Below are 26,854 nucleotides of genomic sequence, written 5' to 3' on the forward strand. Positions count from 1 at the left end.
TATGGCCTTCGGTAGTGCGTTCCATAGCTGCGTGCAGATGTATGAGAAACTGGTCGTGTATGTGGATTTATATTTTAGTCCTTTACAGTTAGGGTAGTGTAGATTGAGGAATGTGCGTGCTGATCTTTTTGCGTTCCTGGTAGGCAAGTCTATAAGGTCTGACATGTAGGTCGGGGCTTCCCCGTGAACGATTTTGTGGACCAGGGTGCAAACTTTGAACGCAATTCATTCTTTTAATGGGAGCCAGTGTAGTTTTTCTCTTAGGGGTTTGGCACTTTCGTATTTCGCTTTCCCAAATATGAGTCTGGCTGCTGTGTTTTGAGCGGTTTGGAGCTTCTTAATGATTTGTTCTTTGCATCCGGCATAGATGACATTGCAGTAGTCTAGATGGCTTAGCACCATTGATTGTACTAAGCTGCAGAATACTTCGCTTGGGAAGAAAGGTTTGATTCTTTTAAGTTTCCACATTGAGTAGAACATTTTCTTTACTGTATTTTTCGCATGGTCCTCGAGTGTGAGATTTCGGTCAATTGTGACTCCCAAGATGAGATCACACCATGGAGTGATAGAGAGGCATTATAATCTTATTTTCTATCCCTTTCCTAATAATTCCTAGCATCCTGTTTGCTTTTTTTGGCTGCTGCTACACACTGGGCAGATTTCAGTGTATTGTTTAATGACACCTAGATCTTTTTCTTGGGTGCTGACTTTCAAGGTGGACCCTAGAATCAGGTAACTGTGATTTGGATTATTCTTCCCAATGTGCATCATGTTGCATTTGTCCACATTACATTTCATCTGCCATTTGGATGCCCAGTCTTCCAGTTTCCTAAGGCCTTCTTGCAATTTTTCACAGCCTGCATGTGGTTTAATGACTTTGAATAGCAACACTGGCATCAGAATCAGTGCAGACAGCAGTATATGATTAATCCAATAATCTAATAATTTTGCTAAAGTAAAAATAAGAACTACAAAGTGCAGAAGACAATTCAACCTAAGTTACACTGGGGCCCTTTTATTAAGAGACGCGTAAGCGTCTACGCACACCCAACGCGTGCCAAAATGGAGTTATCGCCCGGCTACCGTGCGGCTCTTGCAGCAATTTCATTTTCTGGAAAATAATTTTTATTTAAGTGGCATTTGATGCGCATAGGTCATTACCGCCCGGTTACCCCGTGAGTCTTTACCGCTAGGTCAATGGCTGGCGGTAAGGTCTCAGACTCAAAATGGACACGCGGCAATTTTCATTTTGCCGCACGTCCATTTTTGGCAAAAATGTTAAAAAAGACATTTTTTGCAGGTGCGCTGAAAAATGATTCTGTGCGCGCCCAAAACACACGCCTACACTACCGCAGGTCATTTTTCAGCGCAGCTTAGTAAAAGTACCCCACTATGCCTGCAGAAATGTTTTTCACGTTGACTGAAAAATCTGAACCACTTTCTTGCTTCAGTTAGCCACCCATAGGTGGGGCTTGCAATATTTTCTGTTGTCTTATTATTGTCATATGCAAATCTACTTCTGCCACAGGAGAATGCCTGGATTATGGGTGGAATTTAGTGTTGAAAAACCACTTATTGTTGGACTTATTTCCGGAAGAAACCATGTGCTTTATAATTCGGTCATGCTGTTTATGTGCATTGTTACCTATTAGGCTTCTGCATTTATGTTTCTAATTGTATTTAATTGAACTTAGTAGACATCTTTCAGCCATTCTTAGAATTTGAACCAATAGGTTATCCTGTTTCATGGAATGAGTCCATTACGTGTCAGTCACATTGTATAAGGCCAGTGGTTGTGACATAAGCTTACATTTTGTGCTTGTTTAAATTGCTCTTTATACTATTTGTCAATTATTTTCTGAAGTAAAAATAAATATGAGGTACAGCCTTGTGCTAACTTTGTCTTCTTCACCATCTTTAAAAGAAGGTTTCAGATTATTTGTGTAGGTGTATGCTATAGTAGGATTTTCTGTGCAATTTAATCACAAAGAAGCCGATATTCACACACAATGGTTGGCATGTTTTAAAATGCTAAATGCCATGGTTAAAATTACATCCGCTGGATACTGGCCACTGCTAAACATCTAGTTAGGGAGGATATTCAGACCACTAACCGAATAGCCAAACAGATAAATTTAGAACAGCCATTTTGCTGTCCTAAATTTCTCTGATTTGTTATCAAGTAGCAGTCTACATATTGCCGCTAACCTTCACCTCTGATTCTGCCCAAGCTCCACCCATGGACCTTTCTGGCACTAGCAATCATATTCAGCAGCACTCTCTGATTCATGCCGCTAAATATCCCTCTTGCTGGCACTTTTCCTGTTAGCAGTGCCCGCTGAGAAGTACTTTTGAGCATTAGTCTCAAACCCCCACGATATTCAGCCACATTTAACCAGCCAGGATTGGCACCTGGATGGTTAAATGCAGGATAGCTGGCTATCCACTGATATTCAGCGGTACCTGGCCAGCCGTGCCGATTAGCGGCTAGCGAATAGCCGGTTATATTGACGACATAACCAGCTATCTGCCGATTTTTAAAGTCAGACCGGCCAAATTTGGCTGCTTGAAACCCTGGAATATCTTTGGCTGAATATTGGCTTGGCCTGTTAAAGTCTGACCGGCCAAAGTTAAACCGGATATTCACCAGAAATGGCCCGGCATTGAATATCGTCTCTCAGCTCCAACCGTGGGAGTTAGCCAGTTTAACCCACGGTCTGAAAATTGGCCTCAAAGACTTTAAAATGAACTTCTTGTTAAATGCCCTACCACTTGTTAACTTTCTTCAGTGAGCATCACTGATGTTTGCAGGTAGTTGCTTGAATTTCCGCATGACAGTTTCAGGGGGGAAGCACATACCAGGCACCACCCATTGAGGTGACGGTAAGGGCTCCCGTTCTAACCTGGCAGTAACCGGGCAGCGAGCAATGCTGCCTGACTACCGCCAGGTAACCCCCTGCGGAAATATTTTAAAATATTTCTGTTAGCACCAGAAATGGCATGCGTTGGGAGTGGAACCACCGCCAGCACCCCCATTGGGCTGATGGTAGTTCCAGATTGCTGCGCAGCACCCCTTTAATAAAAGGGCCCCTTAGAAAGATAGGTTTTTGGCAACTGTTTTTAAGACAACATGGAAATATCTTTCCAAACCCCACTGAACTGTGAGAAGTAAGGTATGTTAGGAATAAATGTTCTATTAAGCAAGAAATTCTAGAGATAACATGATCTGTGAATGTCTCTTTTTCCTTCATATAGTGGAAAACCAAACCAGAAACTGTGCTTTCAGTGAGTTCTCTTAAAAGTCTTCAGGAGTATCTCTCTACTCTGATAATATATTGGGTCCAAGTTAGGTAACTTTGACTATTCTGTTACTCCAATAGGAATTAAAAGCCTTTGTTTTGTGACCTATAAGAATGCCTTTTTTTTTTTTACAACAAATTTCTTTACAAAATGTCGTTATAGGGAGGGGGACGGAAGGTTTTCCATAGTAACCTATTTGTTGAAAATAAAATCATAACACCTTCCTCTTGTTACACACCTCATATCTGTTCTTTTTCTGCAAATGGACAGTTTATTGTCAGCTCTTGCTAACAAAAATAGTCACTGTACAACTAGAAGGGCAGGAAGGAGGCTCCTGCCCTTATTCTCTATGCTGCAAGCCCATACAGTGATAAATGTCCATGTACTGCACCTTTTGAACCAAGATGCAAAATATCGCCTAATGCTGCCGACCCAACCAGTTTTATTATTTTTGTATGTGACAAAAATGTACTGAATATGGTCAAAACAAATAAAGTTCAAGCTTTAAATGCACTTGACAGTAAATGAGCCCTGGAAAATAAATTTCCAAGCAGAATGAAGTCATGACACAGCAGCACTGTAAACAGGGAAGAAAGCCAGCTGTGTTTAGTTAATTGACTGCATGCAGTGAGTGCCAGCTTTAATTTTTAATTCCAAATGGCAATGTTGGCAACTGGAAATGCCCATATAGTATCTTTAGCAGAGCAGAATAGTGTGAAACAGTTTGAAATCTGCTTGTGTTTTACAAGAGGTGTGTGTTGAGTATGGAATGTGTTCATCCTTGTTGTCACTCATAAGAATAGCCATTTCATGAAGAAAGTACTTTGGTATAACTCATTGTCACCAAAACATAGGCCATGAAGGAGATGAGAGTTTGAATATAAGATTTAAATGATTCCTTTAGTTCAGGCTGTGTTGGAGCCACTGGGATGGAGGAAGATTCACATGGTGGCACTTCCTGGTTGACTTTTGCATTACTTTGGAACCGCCTTGGAAGGAACTGTCTAATATCTGTATTTCTCTAGGTCGCTATGGGGTGAAAGGCATTCCTCCCACCCCAAAAAAAGAAGACTTGCCTCCTTTTTATCAACCTATTCTCAGCTGGCACTTCTAATCAGGTCTAGCTGTGGCTCCTTTTCAGCTTCTATCTCCTACCAAAGGTATTTCTTCCCTCCTGTGATGGGCTGTATGATAGAAACATCCTTTTATTTGAATTGCAGGACTCTCTGTGGTTGAAGCAAATGGTGTATGAACTGCACATGGATCCACAGATACACAGCCCACAGTTCAAATAAAGAATGTTTCAATCTGTGGCTGTAGGAGACAGGAGGTGCACGTGGCCAAAGTTAGAAGCCCAGATTGGGTTGAGGTGCTGGGCCAAGGAACAGATATTTGGATAATTGGGGAAAGAAGGGTCTTAGAAGCTGGTTGAGGGAGAAGGAAGAACATGGTCTATGAGACTGGAGATCAAAATAGAAAAAGAATATGATCTGGGGATGGGTAACAGAGCAGGTTGGAAGCAGAAGGATGGGATTCAGGAGAAAAGCAGAGAAAGGATAAGACTTAGAGATTGGGAGATAGGGAACAGAAGAAGAATGGAGAACTTGGGGGGGGGGGGGGGTAGGAAGACCAGAATAATAGATTTGGGGGGGCTGGGGGGGGAAAATAAGGGAAGATGAAGGCTTGGGGATAGGAAGAAAGCAATGGAAGAAAAATACATTGATAGGGAGAAAGAAGAGATTGGGTGAGTTCGGGAGATAGAGAGGGGGAAGAGTAGAGAACTGGGGATGCGAAAATGAGTGGGAATTAGAAGGAGATTGCAGGGAACTGGAAACTGGGTAGGTATGAGTTGGGTGTGATAGATAGACTGGATGTATGAATGAGGATGTGATATGGGAATAAGAGAAGGGGGATGAAAGGTAGGGAAAGTTTTAAAGATCTGAAGTACTAGAACAAGGGTGAATTCTAGTGATAAGGGGTAGGGTTGCTGTGGAGAGCTATGAGAGAGGAAAAGGATGGGTTTTCAAAAGGGGAGATAGAGAGAAGAAACAGATCTAAGATGGTAAAAGAAGGATAGTAAAGAGGTTGGATAGTGGGGTAAAAATAGACAAATTTGCGAAGGCCATGGAAGTAATGAAGGAAGGGGAAAAGGTAGGAGAGAAATTAAATGGGAAAAGCAAGCCTGGAGAAGAACCTAGGAGAAGAGTAACACAAGAAAAGTAGGAAAAGCAGTAATATGGTGACGACGGCAGGTAAAGATCTAATGGTGCATGTGGTCTGTTTAGTTAAAATATATTCTTTCTAGTTCTCTACCACTTTGAGTAGATGAGCATAAATATTTCCATGAGTAAACCAACACCAGCTTCTCTGTCCCCGGTGTTTTCTCCCCTACCTTTCAACCCTGTTTCTAACACTGCTCTCTATATCTTTCCCAAACATATTTAAATTTTGCGACATGATTGGTCTCCATTGCCTCTTCTGGTAGGCTACTCCATGTTTCTTGTCACCTTTCTCTTTGGTTTGTGCAAGGCCCGTACATAATCTGACACTTACCCCCCCCCCCCCCCCCCGTTTACTAAGCACTCAAGCAGCTGCCGCTAGTGAATGGGCTGTGTCAGCATTAGCGCATGGCAGCCGCTAGTGCAGCTTAGTAAACAAGGGGGTTAGGCTTATTACCCTCTTGCTGTTCAGGAGTATAATTACAGCTGCTCTGTGCAGGTTACCTCAGTCATCTTAGAAACTTAGGGCCCCTTTTGCTAAACTATATTAAGCACTAATGCTTAACGTGGGTAAAATAGCCTAATACAGAATGCAGTAAAGCCATTTGCATTAGTTTTGCCATTTCTGTGCATAACTGTATGGTGTTTATTTCTTTCCTTTCTTGGGGGGAGGGGATGTGTCAGGGGTGGAGAATGGTGTGGAAGCGCAGCGTGCTGACAGTGTATTCTAACTGAATAATGCTGACCAAGGGCATAACCAGCAGCACTTTTTTTGGGGGGGAGGGCTGTAGACTATGGGTGGGGGGGGCACCCATTCCTCTCCGCGCTCTCTCCTCCCTCATTAAAAATTGTAGCTTTTCTGACAAAGATGCCCAAGCCCCACTGGCCATGGCCCGAACCTCCCACCATGCAATGAAGCTGAGTGGAGGAGTAGCCTAATGGTTCGTGCAACGGGCTTTGATCCTGGTGAAGTGGGTTCAATTCCTACTACAACTCCTTGTACCCAATGCTCAGAAGCAAATTCGGGCGCTAGTGGCCATTAGCACAGTACGAACGCCTGCATTTGCTCTTGCAGAATGCTCAGTGCCGACGAGTGTGTCAAAAAACAAGCTTGCTGGCTCTCGGTGCAATGAGCATTTTATTTATTTATTTATTAGGATTTATTTACCGCCTTTTTGAAGGAATTCACTTAAGGCGGTGTACAGTAGGAAAAGATCAAACATGAGCAGTAGGCAATTAGAGCAGTAAAAATATTTGAACAACAATGCAAAGTATGGCATGGTATACTACTTGCAATGACAACACAATATGTACTAGAACATTATAATTGGTAAGGCAAAGTTGTACCATATAGATGAGTAAGAAAGTAGGAAGAATTAGAAAGTAAGGTGATAGATTTGAAGAAAGTTGCACATGAGGTCAGAGAGATGGTTAAATATTATCTCAGCTAGGGTAGGAGTGGATAAACATGTCCCGCTGCAGTATGTGCAGCCCGAGTCAATCCTTGTGTGTGTGAGTGAGACTAACAAGTTAGTTAATTCTTCCATTAAAGGCTTGGTTGACGAGCCAAGCATGTAAATGAATGCAAAGAAGGGCTTCCTGCATTCTTCCCAAATGGTCAGCAGGCAGCGTGCCAAACAAAGGCGCTCCTCCCACAGCAAACCCTATGCAACCTCAGAGCTGGTGTTAGGGTTGTGCCAAGCAGGGGAGGAAAGAGGAAGACTGGTTTTGCTGGCTGTCACTAGCCCTGTTGGTCTGGTGGACCCCAGACCTCCCAACCCCCAAAGACATGAGGGCCTTATGGACCCACGACCCCCACCTCCCCAAACAGACCTTATATGGTAGTTAAGTCCCACCTAGTGCATCCCAGAATGCACAGGGCAGTGTGCTGCCATTTTGAGGACTACTCAGCTTTGTGCTATTATTTTTTAATGGGTTAGGCACCTTTTGATTATACAATTGGTGCGATCACACCTGCATTTAGGTACCACTTTCTAGAAATTCCCCCAGAGTATTTTAGATTTCTCCCTTTTGCTAGATTTTCTTTTTGAAAATCTCACTTTCTCTCTCTATCGATCCCCTTTTTGGTTTTTCACCAAAATATCTACTAAAGATGTTATCTCCTCCTCTCTCCTTCATTTGGACCCTCCCTGTCTCCATTTCATTTTCCTCATAATTCTGTCTTTCTCCACTTCTGATTTTTTTTTTTTTGTGGGGGGGGGCACATTTGAGTTTAGCATTTCTGCTGTCTCCTTAGAGAACCTTACTGCTCTTATACTTCATTTAACTTTGTTAACCTGCTTACAGAGAGGCAGAGAAGATTTGATTTAAATCAAAATCAATTTAAATCATGATTTAAACCACTAGTCAGGAAGCAGGGCAAATCTGATTAAAATCAAATCCATTAAAATTATGATTCAAATCACTAGTTAGGAACATTCTGGACTGATAAAAATGAAACTATAAAAAGAATACTCAGCTGTTTTTTTTTCCTACTACATATGGCTGGGCATTTTCGATATGACATCTAAATCTGATTTTGGATGTTTTGCAAAAAACACCCACAAATCCAGTAGTGAACATGGCTATTTTCAAACCAGAATAAGTCAAACTTTTTGTTTCAATAATGGCCGTGTGGTAGACATTTTTGTGCTGTGTGTCTATCTTGTAGGAACATTTTTGGAAAAAAAATGTCCAAGGATAATACACTTAAAAACAAGCCATTGGGGTGTTTTTGTTTTCTTTTTTTGGGGGCGGGGGGGGGGGGGGGGGTAGCGTTCTTAGTATACTGGCCACACAGACATCCCAGCAGAGCAATAGGGCACTTCACATAAAAAGTCCCAGGTACACATCTCACCATTACCCCCTTATATTGTATGGTGAACCCTCCAAAACCCAGTAAAAACCTACCCGTGGATCCCGGAGCCCAAAGATGTGTGCACGAATTTCAGTTAATGCCAATTAGTGCCAATAATTGGTTATTAGTGTTTCTATATATCGTGTCTAGCCTTCCACACCGAAATCCAAGAATATTCTATAACAACATGCGTAACTTAATTGGCTTAACCAGCTAATCAGCACTGATAACAGCTCTTAAGCAATAATGAGCACTAATTGACAATAATTAGAATTTATGCGCACTACTCACTAAGTGTATTCTGTAATGCAGAGCACCTTACCAAAAAGGGGCGTGGTTATGGGCGGGGAAACGAGCATTTCTTGGGTGTTCCAAAACTAATGCGCACTATTTTAGAAAAATGCCCCTCTGCACCTAAATCTATGTGCCGGCATTTATGCCACATTTTCCTGGGTGTGAAGGGATGCGCGTAGTTCTAGGTGCTGGGATATTAACTTAGCATATTCTATACATCGCGCCTAAATCTACGTGCCACTTATAGAATACACTTCGGAGGAAATATGTTTTGTTTCATATATAGAATCTAGGCCTAAATGCTGAAAGCCTGTTGGAAGCAGGATGCTGGAATAGATGAACCATTGGTCTGATCCAGCATGGCTGTTCCTATGTTCTTATGAATGCCTACATTTGTGCTCAAAATTTCAATTTAGGAGCAAAGAAAATCAGTGGCAACAGGGGTGGATTTAGGGCAGGGGAAAAAAGTTAGGAACTTAGCATTGAGTTTCAGTTGTAGACATAAATTAGGCTCATATATTTAGGCAAACAAATTGCAGGCCGAAATTTATAAGCTTACTAGCAAATTATCAAAGAAGTCAATTCAAAAGCATAATTCTCAAAGGACTTTTAACAGACGCTGAGGCTCCCTTTTACCACAGCGGGTAAAAGGCTGTCTATTTTGTTCCTAAGAAATAGCTATGCAGTAAGTGAACCACTTGCTGCGTGACCATTTCGGGGGGGGGGGGGGGGGGGAGCACTTACTGCTACCCATTGAGATGGTGGTAAGGGCTCCCGAGCTAGCCCAGCAGTAACCAGGCAGCATGCGGCACTGCCCGATTACCACCGGGTAAACACATGCACTACAAAAATAAAAAATATTGTTGTAGTTCTGGAAAAGGCGCATACTGGGGGTGGGAACTACCACCAGGCTGCTGCGGTAGCCTGGTGGTAGTTCTGGATTAGTGAGCTTAGTAAAAGACCTCCAAAGTTAAGCGTGTAAATCAGTGGTGCAGCTACGTGGGGCCACAGGGCTCTAGGCCCCCCCCCAAATTTCCTCTGGGCCCCTGGTTTTGCTGGCGGGGGTCCCATCCTCTGCCAGCTGAAGCCTTGTCCAGCGCTGGTCTTCAGCGCCACCGCGTTGCCTGCCCTGCTCTATCTTCCCCTCATGTCCGGCACACTCCTTTAAATGAAACTGAGCATGTTCAATTTCACTAAAAGGAGCAAGCAGGACATGAGGGGAAGACAGAGCAGGGCAGGCAACGCGGCGGCATCGGAGATCGGCGCTGGACAAGGCTTCAGCTGGCAGGGGTTGGGGACCCCCACCAGCCAAGGTATTTGCTGAGGAGGCGGGGACAGACCAAAATGTGCCCCCCACCTCGGGCTCTTACCCCCTCCCACCGCGAGATTTGGCTACATCCCTGGTATAAATCCATTGAATATCAGGCCCAGGTCTTCAAGTCTTGGGCTGTTTTTCTAACAGTTTCTTTGTAAACCCTGATGATACATCTGATCTCGAGTGCTACTTTGTCTCCAGCAGTTCCACAGAAATTCCCCTTCTTTATGTGATGTTCTTTTTAATGTATTTTACTGTTTATTTAGGGCTTGATTTACAAAAGTGTACAATTGCATTAATGCACACTAATGCCATTAATGCACGTTATTAATAAATAGGACTCACTGCAGAAAATATCACCTGTGGTAAATAATGTGCATTAATGTGTGTTAGTGCATGCTAACACATTAGTACTCTTTAGTCATTCTAGTCCATAGTTTGCATGCATACATGTCTTCTGTTAAACTTTTCAGTTTTGACTAAGTTCTTGCCTCCTTCTCGTTGATTTTCACATCTATTAACTGATGTAAATCTGTTTCTTTTTTAAGCCATGTTTTCAATACTGCTAGTTATTTCTGGTATTTACTGCCAGGTGGTCTGTGGTACATTTGTAAGTCACAGCTTCCCTTTCCTGTAACACCATGCAACTGTTTCTTTGCTTCTGCAGTTTGTGGTAGGTTTCACTATATGCACCTTCTTATCATTCTCCATGTCTGAAATGTGTTCAGTCACAGAATGGATAAAGGTATTTTCTTCATCATGCCTTATTAGAACATACACATAAGTACATAAGTGTTGCCATACTGGGACAGACCGAAGGTCCATCAAGCCCAGCATCCTGTTTCCAACAGTGGCCAATCCAGGTCACAAGTACCTGGTAAGATCGCAAAACAGTACAATACCTTTTATGCTGCTCATCCTAGAAATAAGCAGTGGATTTTCCCCAAGTCTATCTTAATAATGACTTATGGACATTTCTTTTAGGAAGCTATCCAAACCTTTTTTAAACCCGCTAAGCTAATTGCTTTTACCACATTCTCTGGCAATGAATTCCAGAGTTTAATTGCACGTTGAGTGAAGAACTATTTTCTCTGATTTGTTTTAAATTTACTACTTTGTAGCTTCATTGTGTGTCCCCTAGTCCTAGTAATTTTGGAAAGAGTAAACAAGCTCTCATTATTTTATAGACCTTGGATTGCTGTGATGTTTATGGAAGTAAGTTGATTTCATTTCTTTTTGTTTTGTTTGACTTTGTTTTTATTTTGTTTTAGTTTTTTTGCTTTTATAATATGTTTTGTGAATTTCTTTACTTGTGAAAAATGCAAGTAATCAACTTATCCACTGAACAAATACAGTGGCAATAGGAACTTCCATGCACCATCCTACCCATGTCCTAGAAGATCATATCTGTGAGGGAGAGAATATATTAGTCCCCATGGCTGCATAATCTTTCATCTCTTTGCACAGAAGGTCAGCTTTCATACCAATTAGTGCCAAATAGTAATCTGGTGATGTGGACATCTCTCCATGGGAAACAGACCTAGGACCATCAACTCATATCATATTGGCATTTCTGACAGTACTGGCTTTTTCTTACCACTGACCCGAGCCTCCTGTGAACTGGTATTTTAAGTGTGAAAGGTTTTGTATAACCCCCATGCAAATTTCCTGAGCCTTCCAGTCCTTTGAAGTACTTTGCTCTTTTAAAATGCTCTAACTTTCAATCTTGTGTGTAGTGATCAAGGGGTATATATTGAAAATGTTTGGGCAAGTGGCCAAAATCCAAGAAGACAGAAATATATCCTGCTCTTCTTGCACTTGATAGGCCCTCCCTAACTTATGAATACTTCCCTCATTAGTGAAGCTTTTGTTCCTGAAGAGTCACCCGGTTTGATTGCTTATGCATTGTGCAGAGTGATTTCTAACATCTTTCCTGCTGTGACTTATGAGTCTTCCCACACCTGGTGAATATTTTCTTCTTCTTGTGATTTACTTTTTTTTTTTCACATTTTTAGGATGCTCTCTGTTTTTTTTCTAAGATCCGCTCATGCTGGCTACTTATCTAGCTGCATGGATTTTGCCATGTCTAATTTATCTCAGCATTAAGGACATAACAATATAAGAATTGCCATATCGAGTGAGACCAAAGGTTCATCTAGTTCAGTATTCTGTTCCCAATAGGGGCCAATCCAAGTGAGAAATACCAGGCAGAATTCCAAAGAGTAACAAGATTCCATGCTATATACCCCCACAGATAAGCAATGACTTCCCCTAGTCTACCTTAATAAAATTGTATGGACTTTACCTCCAGGAATGTGCTTACTCTAGCTTGGATTTTGGTCCTTGTCATAATTAAAATGTTCATTCTTATCTTATTTTTAAATATCTGATTCCGGTCATTGATTTTTCTCTGATTATAGTGTTGATGTCTCTGCAAGGCCGACTGGCTTTTCAGTATGAGGTCTTTTACAGACCAGGGTCAACCATGGCACTAGGCAGACTAGGCATCCACCATGGGTTACAACATCTAGAGGGTGACAGCAGAAGAGCAATCTCATCTTCCTCCCCCCCTCCCCACTTCTCTTCCCCCAGCTGGTTCAAAGGAACTTGACACCAGCATGGGATCATTCAATAGAGGCCTATGCTCAAGTGCTGCTACATTTTGTCTTTCCCCCACAGGAAATACATCGGGGAAGAGTGGTCATGGCAGAGATTGAGCACTGGCCCCATGATGGCATTGAGTTCTTTTGGGGTGGCCACAAAGACATTGGGTGGTAGTGGCAGTAATAGGTGAAAGGAAGAAAGGGGGAAGATACTGGACAGTGGCTGTAGTAGGTGAGAGGAGACGAGGTTCTGGACCTGGGAGGTACTGGACCTGGGTGGGGGATTATGGAAGGCAAGGGGTGGTAGAGAGGTGAAAGAGGGTTTCTGGCCACCTGGAGGAAGGAGAGAGGCTAGACTACAAGGGTGGGGGGTGGGGAGGAGCATAGCTGGAGGTTTGCCTAGGAGACCAGTTATGGTTGGCTTGCCCTGTTACAAACTCATTCACAGCAGGGCTGGTGTAAGGGTTATGTTATATTATTTATTTATGTATTAAGGTTTTCAAGAAATTCACCAATGGTGGTGTATGGCAAAAATAATCCACACATAGTCAATAGATAATTATAGAAGAAAAATATTCAAAAAAAAAGTGCATATTATTACATTGCATATTATTACATAGTATGCTACTTCCAAAATTACAAGAGTAAAGAACAAAATTTAACACTAAGAAAATCCTAAAAGTATTTTGTTCTGAACATTGAAGGGAATGACTGCCATCTGAGTATCAGTAAAATGCAATTTGAGTTGAAGAGCGCAAATAAACTTTGCTGTCTACCCGCAATTGGAATGAATCATGAAAGTGAGCAGGAACAAATGTTAAATCTTTCGATAAAACCCTCAGTTGTATAGGAATGAAGGTAAATTGAGACATATTAATCATAGGAATCATTTGGGGAGTTGTTTTCACCGTTGCTTTTTTGGTGCTTTAATTGGAAACCAGTGATTAGAGCCATTGTGAATGGTCATCTATGTAGACCTTCTATGGAAGTTGAGGTTTCATTTGTTTAAAACTGATACTCAGACGGCAGTCAATGTTCAGAACAAAATACTTTTTGGATTTTCATAGTATTTCTACTTACACTATCAACACAATGCACATTAAAGCATTTTAAAAGACAGCATAGAGCTTAAGCAGAGATGGAACATTTAGAAAGATATGACAGAGTAAATGGAGTTACAGGAGTTATAAAATAAGGGTGACTAACTTTTAAAGAAAAATGCACATGAAGTCAGAAAAGCTGCACAAAAATTATCTCAGCTAGACTGCGAGCAGATAAGCAAGTCTTCCATTAAAGGCTTAGGCGAAGGTTCAATCTTTCACCTGCTTCCTAAGGCAGAGATAGTTTTATATTAAGTGAACCCTTTCAGGGAGTAATTTCCAGAGTGTGGGGGCTACTTTGGAGAAAACTCCTTGGTGGGTGTCACATCACATTATTTTTTGGGGAGAGAGGAGGTGTAGTTAGAGATATTCCTTGGGAATGTATTGTACTGGTAGGCTGAAGTGTTTGCAGGAATGATATGATGTGATCACGTCACTTACAACCTTATATCAGTCATGCTGAAGCATTCTGAATCAATAGGAGCTGGTGCAAACCCTTTGTACTTAGACCAATGTAGACTGTAATCCAGTCAATGTTATCAAGGTATGAACCACTGTTAGGATTTCTCTTCTTAATGTGTGGATAGAGACAGTGTAGCTATTGCAAATGATAGAGGCAGCTCCTGAAGATTACTTGGATTTGAAGGATCAGCTTTGCACCCCCCCCCCCCCCCACACACACACACAAACTTATTTTTCAGGCCCTTAGCCTCTCCCCTCCCCCCCAAAAAAATTTGGTAGTGTAATTCAACCATGATCACCCCAGCACCATGACTTCCTTTTAAATATTAAACTTTGTTTCATTGTTTTATGCATACATATAATCAAGGCAATCTTCCTTTGGTTTAAAGTACACATTGATGATTTTTTGAATTGTTGTGGCAGTCAGAATCTATTGTTTTGATTGAGCTGCTCTTTGCTCATCCCCTCCCTCCCCCACCCTCCCCCCAGAGGCTCCTGCTGTAGGTGACTACCTAGACTGTCTAATGGTTAAACTGGACCAGCTCTGCTGGATAGTACACAACACAAACACAAACAAACCACAGGAGTAGAAGAGAAAAACATCAAGATGATTCAAAGTAGTAACCAGTCTTTTTATTGATGGGTAGTGAATGCAAGTCCCAGGCAAACGCACTCAACACAGGATGTGTTTTGGCTTGGTGTCCTTCAGCAGGAGTAGACTATTGAGACTTCTCAATGAATGACTTTCTTGAGAGGAGGAGTGGCCTAGTGGTTAGGGTGGTGGACTTTGGTCCTGGGAAACTGAGGAACTGAGTTTGATTCCCACTTCAGGCACAGGCAGCTCCTTGTGACTCTGGGCAAGTCACTTAACCCTCCATTGCCCCATGTAAGCCGCATTGAGCCTGCCATGAGTGGGAAAGTGCGGGGTACAAATGTAACAAAAAAAAACCCTGCCTGCTGAGACTTCTAAGAGCTACAGTGGGATTCAAACCTGAACCTCTGGCTCTCTGCACTGGTCCTTAGTTGGCTGCTCTAACCATTAGGCTACTCCTCCACACCAAGAAGATCATTCGTTGAGAAGTCTCAGCAGTCTACTGCTGATGAAGTCCACCAAGCAGAAACACAGCCTGTGTTGAGTACTCTTGTCTGGTACTTGCATTCACTACCACCAATAAAAGGACTAGTTACTACCATGGATCATCTGGATGTTTTTCCCTTCCACTCCTGTGGTTTGCAGTAGGGAAGTTATGCACCAACCCCCGGATTCTAATAATGGTGCCCAAATTTGTATACGATCCTGAGATCCACATGCAAATAAATTAGATAAAGAGCCATTAACAGTTAATAATTGCCTGTTAACAAGCAATTATTGACATTAATTGGCACTAATTTAGATTTTCGTGCGGATCTGGCTCCATGTGATGGATCTGGCTCCATGTGATTCTATAAAGATCCATGCCCAAATCCTCTCGCACGTAACTCAAAATGGGTGTGGTCATGGGAGGAGAAAGGATGGGTCAAGGGCGTTCACAAAAGATGTGCACAGTTTTACAGAATTCCTGAGATCCGTGCCCAACTTGCGCCAGCATTTACACCAGGTTTCAGTTGGTGTAAGTCCTTGAGCCCAAGGTTGGCCACACAAATCCCCCACTAGGCGCTATTCTGTAAAGGTCACTCATCTGATTTTTTTCCCCAGTGCCTATTTTTCGGCACTATTTACTGAGTCCAGCCCCAAATGGGTGCCTAACCTTTGGTACACAAAATACAATTCAGGAGTAAATATTGATATGATTATTCATTACTGTAGATTTTAAATCTATCTATATATATATATATAGTTACATAGTAAATGACAGCAGATAAAGACCTGAACGGTCCATCCTGTCTGCCCAACAAGATAAACTCATTTTACATGGTAAGTAATATTTTATATGTATATCCGAGTTTGATTTGTCCCTGCCTTTCTCAGGGCACAGACAGTAGAAGTCCACCCTGCACCGTTTTTATTCTCCAAATACCAGCGTTGCCACCCAATGTCCGCTAAGAATCCATAGATCCATACCTTCTAGACAGGATTCCTTTGTGTTTATCCCACGCATGTTTGAATTCCATTACCGTTTTCATCTCCACCACCTCCTGTGGAAGGGCATTCCATGTTTCCACCACCCTCTCCGTGAAAAAATACTTCCTGACATTACTCCTGAGTCTGCCCACCTGCAACCTCAATTCATGTCCTTTAGTTCTACCACCTTCCGGTCTCCGGAAAAGGTTCGTATGCGGATTAATACCGTTCAAATATTTGAACGTCTGTATCATGTCACCCCTGTTTCTCCTTTCCTCCAAGGTATACATGTTCAGGTCGGCAAGTCTCTCCTTGTACGGTTTGCAATGCAAATCCCATACTATTTTTGTAGCTTTTCTTTGCACTGCTTCCAGTCTTTTTACATCTTTAGCCAGAATATGTGTGTGTATATATATATATATATATATATATATATATATATATATATATATATATAATCTATACTTATCTATGTTTATATATACATTTTTTACTACAAATAAATATTTATGTTCTTACTGTCATTTTGCAAACTGTAGTTTTAAAAGCCAATCCGTTTTTTTTTTTTCAATGCATTGCAGAAATACTGGGAATCTAGAATGCAACTGAAAATCAGGAAACAGGATTTTACTCATAGAACCGTGTTTCTCTAAAGGAAAAGAAAGGACGTTTTTTTTCAAACAGATGCTGTAATCCAAATCACAGCTTCCTGCAGTGATATCACCATTTGTTTACAGAAATGCCCTTAAAAAAAAAAAAGCAATCCATGAAAACCTGCACAAGCTGGTGACGCTGGTATGACTGAATGGACATTTTTCCTTTTTACAGACTGCAATTCATCATGAATTATGTAGTCTGAACATTACTCATTATCGCAACACAGCAGTAAGAACTGTGTGTTCGGTGTCTGGTCATTATTAATTCATTGTTATTTTTTTTTTCCTTGTGACTCCAGTAGTTGTAATGATTTCATCCGCTGTGGTCATTTTGGGACAGCATGTACTATCGTAGAAATTCCTGTGTGACTAAGCCATATTTAATCATCAAAGAGCAGTTGCACAGCATTGGGTAAATTATTCCTGAGAAAGAAACGGGGTTGTTGTTTCCTTTTGAGAGTGCTAGCAGTAAGGGTGGCAGAATCCATTAGATTATTTAGGCAAGGTGTGGCCAGAGCTGGTGATGCCAGATCTGAATTTAGTTCATGAGCCTCTTTGGTTTGACCGGTGGTCACAATGCTTTGGAAATGGAGAATCTAACAGCCAAACTCAAGGTCCACATATTCCAGGCTTGGTGGGGATGGACAAAGGGCAAGAGTTTCTGACTAAGACTGCTACCCATGCAGACCTCTCCATTCATGCCAACAATGGCTTTTAGTCATTCCCTCCTATTGCCAGGAAGCTACTAGACACTCTCGTTTTGATATTGTAGCACCAACCTTATGAAACCCTTATTTAACAACTATAAATCCTTACTAAAGGCCTCTTAGGCCTTTTCACAGGATGATTGACTTCTCTCTTCTCTTCCCCTACTAACACAGCCTACCAACTGAACTGTATTCAGGTGTGAGCAGATGGGACTTGATTTCTAAAATCCTGCTTGTTCGTTCTATCCCCTTGCACCCTTCTAGCCTTATTGTAACTCTTCCCATTGTCTATTCCTTTTGTGCTGCTCCTTGTCCATATTTTGATGTACCTTAAACTTAGCTTGGTACACTCTATTTTTTGACTTTATATACTGCTAAGTTGATATTTTCTATTTGCAATATATCAAATAAAATTGAAAATTGAACACTGATGCTTACATGACTGGGCTAGATAGGAGAAAGGAGAATGTTACAAATGGAGATCAAACCACCCAGTAGTTGTGGGTAAAAGCTGACTATTCCATGTCTCTCTGTGGAGTCTGGTTCCACTTGAGGTGAACGCATAGGTGTAGTATTCTCTTAGTCAAGGGAGGGGCATATGTATCAGCTTTGTTGGTGCAGTGGGTACTTGAACACTCCTAGTATTAAACTAAATCTTTCAATGTGTCTGGGTCAGGGTACTTTATGCTGAGTTCAGCACCCCTAATCATTTTGACGTTGTCTCTTATGAAGGGGTAATGAGGTCACATTGGTGGGGATAGAAAAAGGAGCTCGATTCAGCACCATCTGGAACCTTTGGGGAGACACTGCCCCCCCCCCCCCTCCAGTGCCCCTTTCAATTAACCTGTACCTGGTTGCCCTGGAGGCAGGAAGAAACTGTCAACCCCCTAGGAAAAGAATGTGGATAATATCCGAGATGATTCAGTGATCTCATCCTTCATCAAGAAAATGGGAATTTGACTACTAAATATTTCATGTGATTCTCTAGCTAAAATGCAGTAAATGCTCTGCAAGGTTCAGAGAACTGTAATATCAAGTTCTTTAACCCTGTACTATGTATGTTAGTAGCTATCTGCTCTCGTTCCTTGTCTGACAGTCAAGCAAGAAACAGTTTAGCGGGGTGATTGTGTTAGCTGATGTTTCTTTCCTTATTAGTTGAAGAGTGCAGAGTATATTAATTGCATAAGGAGAATCAGTAAGCCATATTTGTGAACCTTACTGTAACTTCAAACCTTGTCATGAAACAGTTGTCCAGGTCTTAATGTGCAAGCCTGGACAAGCAAAGGTGAGATGTATGCTGTGACTAATAACTATAAAGGATAAAATATAAGGGTCAGATTCTATATATGGTGCCTAAAAAAATCAATGCGGATTTAAGCTTATTCTTTAAGAGTTAGGCACGGTTTATAGAATACGCTTAGTTGATACCTTAGCACCTAAATCTACGCATGCCCATTTACGCCACTAAAAACCTGGTATAAATCCATGCATGTATATTTAGGCACACTGACCCGTAGTCTGAAATTACACATGGAAATGTTAGCACGCCCACAAAATGCCCATTTAAACCATGCGCTTTTCAGTTTGGGCGCAGTTCTTTATAGCATATGTTTAGTGATTTCCTCGCATAAATTCTGTTAATTGCCAATTAGTGCTCATTATTGCTTGTTAAGTGCTGTTATCAGTGCTCATTAGCTTCTTAAATTATGTGCATTGTTGTAGAATCCACGCCAACTTCGGCGCTGATCACTAGGCACACTGTATAGAATCTGGGAGTAAAGGGGAACGTTGCTGACTCCCACAGTAAATGAATAATTCTGCTTGTGAGCCTTATACAGAAACGTGAGCTCTAGTAATAGTAGTGTGAGGCCACTGCTAGAGGTGCCATATTTGCTGATATCGCCAGCAAGGACAGTAGCGAGTGGGGATTGCTCCTGCCTGTGGACCCTTTAGACCACTGAAATGGGGGTCAGAGGTGTCTGGAGAGTGGGCCTTCTGATCAGGGGGATGGGGTCTTGGTCAGGGGGGTGGGGGATAGTGATCATGGGGGTCTTGATTGGGGGTTGGGAAGAGTGATCGGGAGTGGGGTTCTTGATTGGGGGAGACACGAAAGCTCCAATGGTCCCATTAAGATGCAGCCTGGTAGCACTGGGCCATGGCTTTAAGGCCCAATGCTCCCAAAGGGTATTTTACCAGCTTGCAGTATGCACCTGGTGGTTGCTGCAAGCCGTACTATTGAACCTAAATAGTAATGAGCTGCTTTACATGTTTATGTTTTGTATTGCATTACTGTTTTTTCCCCACCATGACTTAAATAGCACTACATTAGGGCAAGACAACCTAAATTACTGCTCTTTAATTTGAACTAAGGGGCAAATAATGTGGATTATTGCTCTAACACAGCTTGATAACATCCTCCCTAAGTAATGAAAATGGTTAATGTATGTTCTCAATATCAGCTTCTATTGCTGTCGATTTAATAAGCAATAAAGTGTGATAAGTGTTATCTCTGTGTAAAACTGCTACTGAAAAACTTGTTCCAGTACAGCCTTTTACTTGACTAAATGTTCTGTCACTGTGATAGTAGATTTCTATTTTTACAGACAAGAAATGACTTCCATTTATGCAAGCCATTCACCTAGAACAGGTAGTTCTGTAATATGCTGAGCTCTTTATATTGGTGCGATCGTCTCTACCTCCCCACATGAGGAGGTGTTCAAGAAACGTAAATTAACAAATGTAAAGTGAACTTCATGTCATCCTCCAGTTTTGATGTACCTTTAATTTTCAGAATTTGACTCAATAGCTTTCAAAACTTGTGATTTACAATTTTGTACACCTTGCTTCAAAAAGACTTTAAAAATGTTGGGGGGAACTGTTTAGCCAAGAATATAACTTAAGAGTTGGCCTACTGAGTCAGACCAAAGGTCCATCTAGCCCAGCATTCTGTTTCCAACAGTAGCCAACTCAGGTTACAAGTACCTGGCAGCGTCTCCAATACAGGCAACATTCCATGCTGCATAACCTCAGGTATAAACTGTGGCTTTCCCCAGGGCTGTCTTAATAATGGTTTATGGACTTCTCCAAGAATTTGTCCAAACCTTATTTTAAATCCAGCTATATTAACTGCTTTTACCATTTGCTCTGGCAAAGAGTTTCAGAACTTAACCATACATTGGGCGAAAAAATATTTTCTCCTACTTGTTTTAAATATGCTATTATGTAAACAATCAAATTGTATTTGCCCTTGTCCACTCAATTCAGGATTTTATATAATCTATCATATCTCCACTCAGCCATCTTTTCTCTAAGTTGAAGAGCCCTAACCTCATTAGACTTTCATCGTATAAGAGTTTGTCTATCCCCTTAATCATTTTGGTTGCCCTTCTTTGTACTTTTTCCAGTTCTACTACATCTTTATTGAGATACTGCAACCAGGATTACATACAATACTCAAGGTGCGGTCTCACCATGGAGAGGCATCATGATATTCTCTGTTTTATGCTGTATTCCTTTCTTAATAATTCCTAACATTCCATCTGCTTCTTTGGTGGCTCCACACACTGAGCAGAAGATTTCAATGTATTGTCCACAATGACACCTACATCCTCTTCCTCGGTGTTGACTCATAATGTGGGGCCTAGCTCTTTGACTTTTGAGCATTTCTTATTTCTTCTAATACTTCTCTGATACGGAACTAATCTGAGTATTCCAAACATGTGTATTTCGTTTGTGAGCTGTTGAAGAACAAAATCCCCAACAATAAGGACTGCCCTTGAGAAATATACACAAATCCAAATCCTAGCCCCTCTTCCAGTTCTGCCTCAGTCAGCCCAGTCCCAGCATTACTTCTTCATACCCAGCTCTCTACAACACCTTCTTTCACTGCAGCCTTCAAGCACCCTTTTTCAGAGCTGCATCTGACACTGAAGATTTGTAGCTGGCAGGAAATGTGCACTGTGTATGAACCTGTGAACTTGCATTTTGACAGACCAGCATCAGCTTCATATCCTGATCTGTCCCTCCCCCCTCCCCCACCAATCCCATGAGAAACCTATGACAGGAAGGAGTTGCCAAGAGGACTGTATTGATTCCAACTCACACTCCCATGTACAATATAAAGATCCAGTTGGGTGGCAGTACCCCATCCACCTCACATAGCAAGAATGCCACTCATAATTTATGATCTTGAGAGCTGTATTCTTGGGATTGATTATGTGGTACTGTATTACTGATTTGGTGCAACAGATTAAAAAACAAATATCTTGTTTTGAACTGGTCCTGGAGGTAAAGTAACATGCATAAGATTCCACAGATTTTTTTTTAATTATTATTTTGCCATTCATGTGTCCTATGCCAGGACACATTACAACAGGTCACGTATTGATACAGGTAACCAAGTGTCAGCCCTACAGAGCTTACAGCCTAAGCAGTTCCCTTGGGCAGTGGAAGGTAAAGGGGTTTATTTTCTACCATGGAGGATCACCTCACTTAAGTGATTCAATTTTACTCTGCTAGATTTGAGTGGATTCTTCAGCAGAAACCAGCTGAGGTTATTTTCACCGTAAACTCATTGTAATTCTAGCCACCTAGATTTTGGTCACACATTGTTATTAATTTTTATTATGGTGTACAATACAAATAGCCATAAAACAAACACAAAAGCATAAAGAGACTAACCCTCCCCCCATCATAACCAGCACTTGGCATTTTAAATTTAGCTGATTAACTGCAGTGGCGTACCAAGGGGGGGCGGTGGGGGTGGTCCGCCCCGGGTGCACGCCGCTGGGGGGGTGCCACGGCGCGCGCCTGTTGCCCTGTCTCAGTCCGAGAAAGTTCGCAATTCGCATGTGTTCACTGCTCCCTCTGAGTCTGCACCGGAACAGGTTACTTCCTGTTCCGGGGCAGACTCAGAGGGAGCAGTGAACACATGCGAATTGCGAACTTTCTCGGAGACAGGGCAACAGGCGCGCGCCACAGCGGCGTGCACTCGGGGGGGGGGGGGTCATTTCGCCGGGGGGGGGAGGTGTCATTTCGCCAGGGGGGGGGGTCAAGCTGCAACCGGGGGGGCGCGTCGGCGATCCGCCCCGGGTGTCAGCTAGGGTCGGAACGCCACTGGTTAACTGTTAAAGATAGCTACGTAAACACAGTACATGAAGTAAAGTAAAACTAAACTTAGATCTCTTATTAGTGCACTCAAAGTTATCTACATTACAGTGGGTCTAAGTAGAGCAATCAGATCTAGCTGGCTATATAATTTTCTTCCCAATCCAGAATAGTGTTTAGTGCTATTTTTTGTTGGCACCATTTATAGAATTTGGTCCAGTGTGTACAATTTCACCATACCATTCACTCCTGAACACATCCATCTACATCAACCTACTGTAAACACCACATTGTCCAATATTAAAAACGGCATTCTTGTTTACTGAATAATTAAAGAGTAGCCTAGTGGTCAGTGCAGTGGACTTTGATCCTAGGGAACTGAGTTCAATTCCCACTGCAGCTCCATGTGACTGTGGGCAAGTCACTTAACCCTCCATTGCCCCTGGTACAAAATAAGTACCTGAATATATGTAAACCGCTTTGAATGTAGTTGCAAAAACCTCAGAAATGCCGTATATCATGTCCCATTTCCCTTCTATCTTGCACCTTCACTATGGAACTTGCTTCCTGTCTCACTCCAATCAGGTCAGTCTTGTACCAGATTTAGGGCATCCCCGATGGCACAGCTTTTTGGCTTAGCCTTTGGGTAATGCGGCAGGGGCAAACATAGTTAACTGCTCCTGTTTTTACTTTACTTCATTTGTTTTTCCTCTCTTCATCACATCCTTTCTATATTTTGTAATTGCTTTCCTCACTTAATTTATTATATTGTGAACGACTTTGATTTTTTTCCATTTTGAAAGGTGGTATATCAAGGGGTCCTTTTACTAAGCTGTGTAAGGCTCTACGCGCGCCCAATGCATGCCAAAATGGAGTTACCGCCTGGCTACCACATGGCTCTTGCAGGAATTTTATTTTTGTCATGCGTCCGATATGTGCGGGCGAAAAAGTTTTTAAATTTTCAGACGCACGTATCGGACGTGCACCAAGTGCCATTTGCCACGCGGATGTCATTACCGCCCGGTTACCACGTGAGACTTTACCACTAGGTCAATGGCTGGCGGTAAGGTTGCAGACCCAAAATGGGCGTGTGGCAATTTTGATTTTGCCGCACGTCCATTTTCGGCAAAAATTTTAAAAAGGCCTTTTTTACAGGCAAGCTGAAAAATGGATTGGTGCAGGCCCAAAACCTGAGCCTACAGTACCGCAAGCTTTTTTCAACACACCTTAGTAAAAGAACCCCCCAAGTGCCTAATAAACCATATGTCATCAATCAAAAATTCTCTTTTCCATGAGGATTCTTTCATCAATCTTGTTTCTAATGTGATAGTCTGAAACAGAATAACCAGTTTGCATTACATCACCAGTTTTCTGGAGCAGACAACATATACCAGAGTAGAAATGCCTGTGATTAGTCCAACAAAGGACCGTTTTTTCAATACAAGCCACCTGTATTCCCATCAACATATGGTCACAAGGTCGATGACCCTTGAAGCAGGATCACAGGCCGAGACACGGCCTTGAGGGGTCTTCTATGTGTTGATACTCTGACTACAATAAAGGTCCTTGTATATTGAAAATCCTCTCTGTATTGGCTTCACTTCTGTGTTTGGTGTCTACAGTTCCCTGGGGACTTGGATATTTTCCTCCTTTCTTGTTCCCTAATGATAATGTGTCTTCATGGACCTCCTTGCCCTGTCTGCTGGAATGAGCTGTGCTACAGGATAGCAGAACTTCCATTTGGAGCAAGGCAGCTGTACTGTGGAGACCTTTGAGAAGTCAGTCAGCAAGGCAAGGACCTGCCAACTCTTGCCTGAGCTGCTGATATGCTAAAACCATGTTTTAGTAGCTATAGCTGTGCATTTCAATAATAATGCTGTGGCCTTTGGAAAGATGTTGACGTCTGCAGTAAGATTGTTTAGTACTGTGGTGAAAGAGAAAAGTACTTATTGATTAAATGTGTGAGCTTTTGAAAGCTGTTATCTAGACTACTTAGAATAGCAACAAATCCTTTTCCATTGCTTTGTTTTATGGTTTCATTCTTAAGTCTCCTTTTTTTTTTTTTTTTTTTTTTTGCTTTTCTATGTATTTCTTTCACTTATACTTTGCTGGTAGGTGTTTTGGCTGGGGCATAAACATTGTGTACCATTGGTTGAGCAGAAAACCAAGAAGCGGGAGACAGAAGAAGGCTCAGCAAACAATGGGACTTTAAAATGTAGAACAATACTTTAATTCATATAAATATGTAGTAGTCCTTAGTTATAATGGTGTAAAAGTATTTTCTTTTGTTGCTGTTACATGAAAGACTCGAAACGACACCGTGTTTCGGCTTGAAGTGCTTGCCTCAGGAGTGTACAAAAAATTGAAAACAAACTAAAAATAAATATACATGAGCAAGATGCCATTTGTTGAGGCCATATCCCCTCCCTAGGATCCAAGCTTTAGTTATCTTTGCTGTATTCCTGCTGTCTGTGCCTACAGGGGGTTCTGGTAATTAGGAGTGAGCAGGACAAAGCTTTTGATTTTATTTAATTTCCTATGATATTCATGGGATTTTTCATTTTCTTTGTTTCCTTATTTGTTTTCTGTTTGTTGTTTCGAGGCAATGTCGTTAACAGTGCGTACTACTGAGGACACAATAAAAACTCCAGGCCCGATAATCAGCCAGCGGTGATCAGCGTTATTCCCAGAAATTCAATGCTGGGCCATGTCTGGGCTCTGGCATTGAATTTCTGGGTATATGAAGTTGTCAAAGCCATAGTTGATTAGACTTATTTATGCAGTTACCTTGGCCAGCTAAGTGCTGAATATTGGCACTTAAGTGGCCAAGGGCCGACTCCACCTCCGGAGTGCCCCCCAAAAAACTGGGCATTTTCAGTGGCACTATCTGGTTAAGCGCTGACTGAATATGGCAATGGCTACCTAAGTTTTTCTTCCACAGTCTCTGACAGAGAACAAGATGACTCATCTGATAAAGAAATCCAGACACATACACTTGTAAAGAGTAGTGGTAACTAGAAGTCATTGTTACCCTGGGCCATATTCCATATGAGAACACTACAACACATAGATGCCAGCTCTGTAGGCACAGTGAGTACCTGAGCACCCTCATCTGTCTTGAAAAGATGACACCTATGCTACACCATCTAGTGCTGAAGCAGGGGGAACAATCAAGGAAACAGATCAAACAACTTTTTCCTACCTCAATATGTTATTCGTTCTCTGACCTGGTTGATGTGGAGAAAAATAAAGGGGGAGGGGTCAATAACCAAAGTGATTTAATTGGCCATATCAGCTCCTGGCTGGTTAAATCACTTGTTCGAGGCCAACTGATCATATTCAGCGGCACTTAACTGGTTAATGTCGCTGAATATGTTTGGTTAGTGCTCAACTCAAAACCAGCTATTTAGGGGGCAGAGTCATAAGTACATATGTACATAAGTATTGCCATACTGGGACATACTGAAGGTCCATCAAGCCCAGTATCCTGTATCTAACAGTGGCCAATCCAGGTCACAAGTACATGGCAAGATCCCCAAAAAATACAATACATTTTATGCTGCTTATCCTAGAAATAAGCAGTGGATTTTCCCCAAATCCATTTTGATAATGATCTATCGACTTTTCCTTTAGGAAGCTAACCAAACCTTTTTTAAACCCTGTTAAGCTAACTGCTTTTACTACATTCTCTGTCAATGAATTCCAGAGTTTAATTACACATTGAGCGAAGAAACATTTTCTCTGATTTGTTTTAAATTTACTACTTTGTAGCTTAATCACGGGCCTCCTAATCCTAGTATTTTTGGAAAGAGTAAACAAGCGATTTACATCTACCCGTTCCACTCCACTCATTATTTTATAGACCTCTATCATATCTCCCCTCATCTGTCTTTTCTCGGCTAGTTACGTGCTGATATTCAGCACCTATCTGGTCAAGGTAACCACATAAATAGGACAGCATAAAAATCAGCCCTACATTTATGCGGTTCGCCATAGCCAGTTAAATGCTAGAAAACACACTTAGGGGCCCTTTTACTAAAGGGCGGTAGGGCTACCATGCAGGTAGCATGTGTCAAATTAGCACCACCAAAGGGCATGCTGAGGTGTCCCATGGTATTGCTGTGATCAGTGGGCACCAATCCCCATGCTAGAAAATAGAAAATATTTTCTAGC

The 26,854-nt window shown here is 41.8% G+C and overlaps 1 protein-coding gene across 1 annotated transcript in view; it reads left to right on the forward strand.

The window, feature by feature from the left end:
• The window catches only part of KCNQ5 (potassium voltage-gated channel subfamily Q member 5), an 846,390-nt gene that overhangs the window by 22,451 nt on the left and 797,085 nt on the right, over positions 1-26,854 (forward strand).

The sequence above is a fragment of the Microcaecilia unicolor genome, chromosome 3 (genome assembly GCF_901765095.1).
Source record: "Microcaecilia unicolor chromosome 3, aMicUni1.1, whole genome shotgun sequence".
NCBI lineage: Eukaryota > Metazoa > Chordata > Amphibia > Gymnophiona > Siphonopidae > Microcaecilia > Microcaecilia unicolor.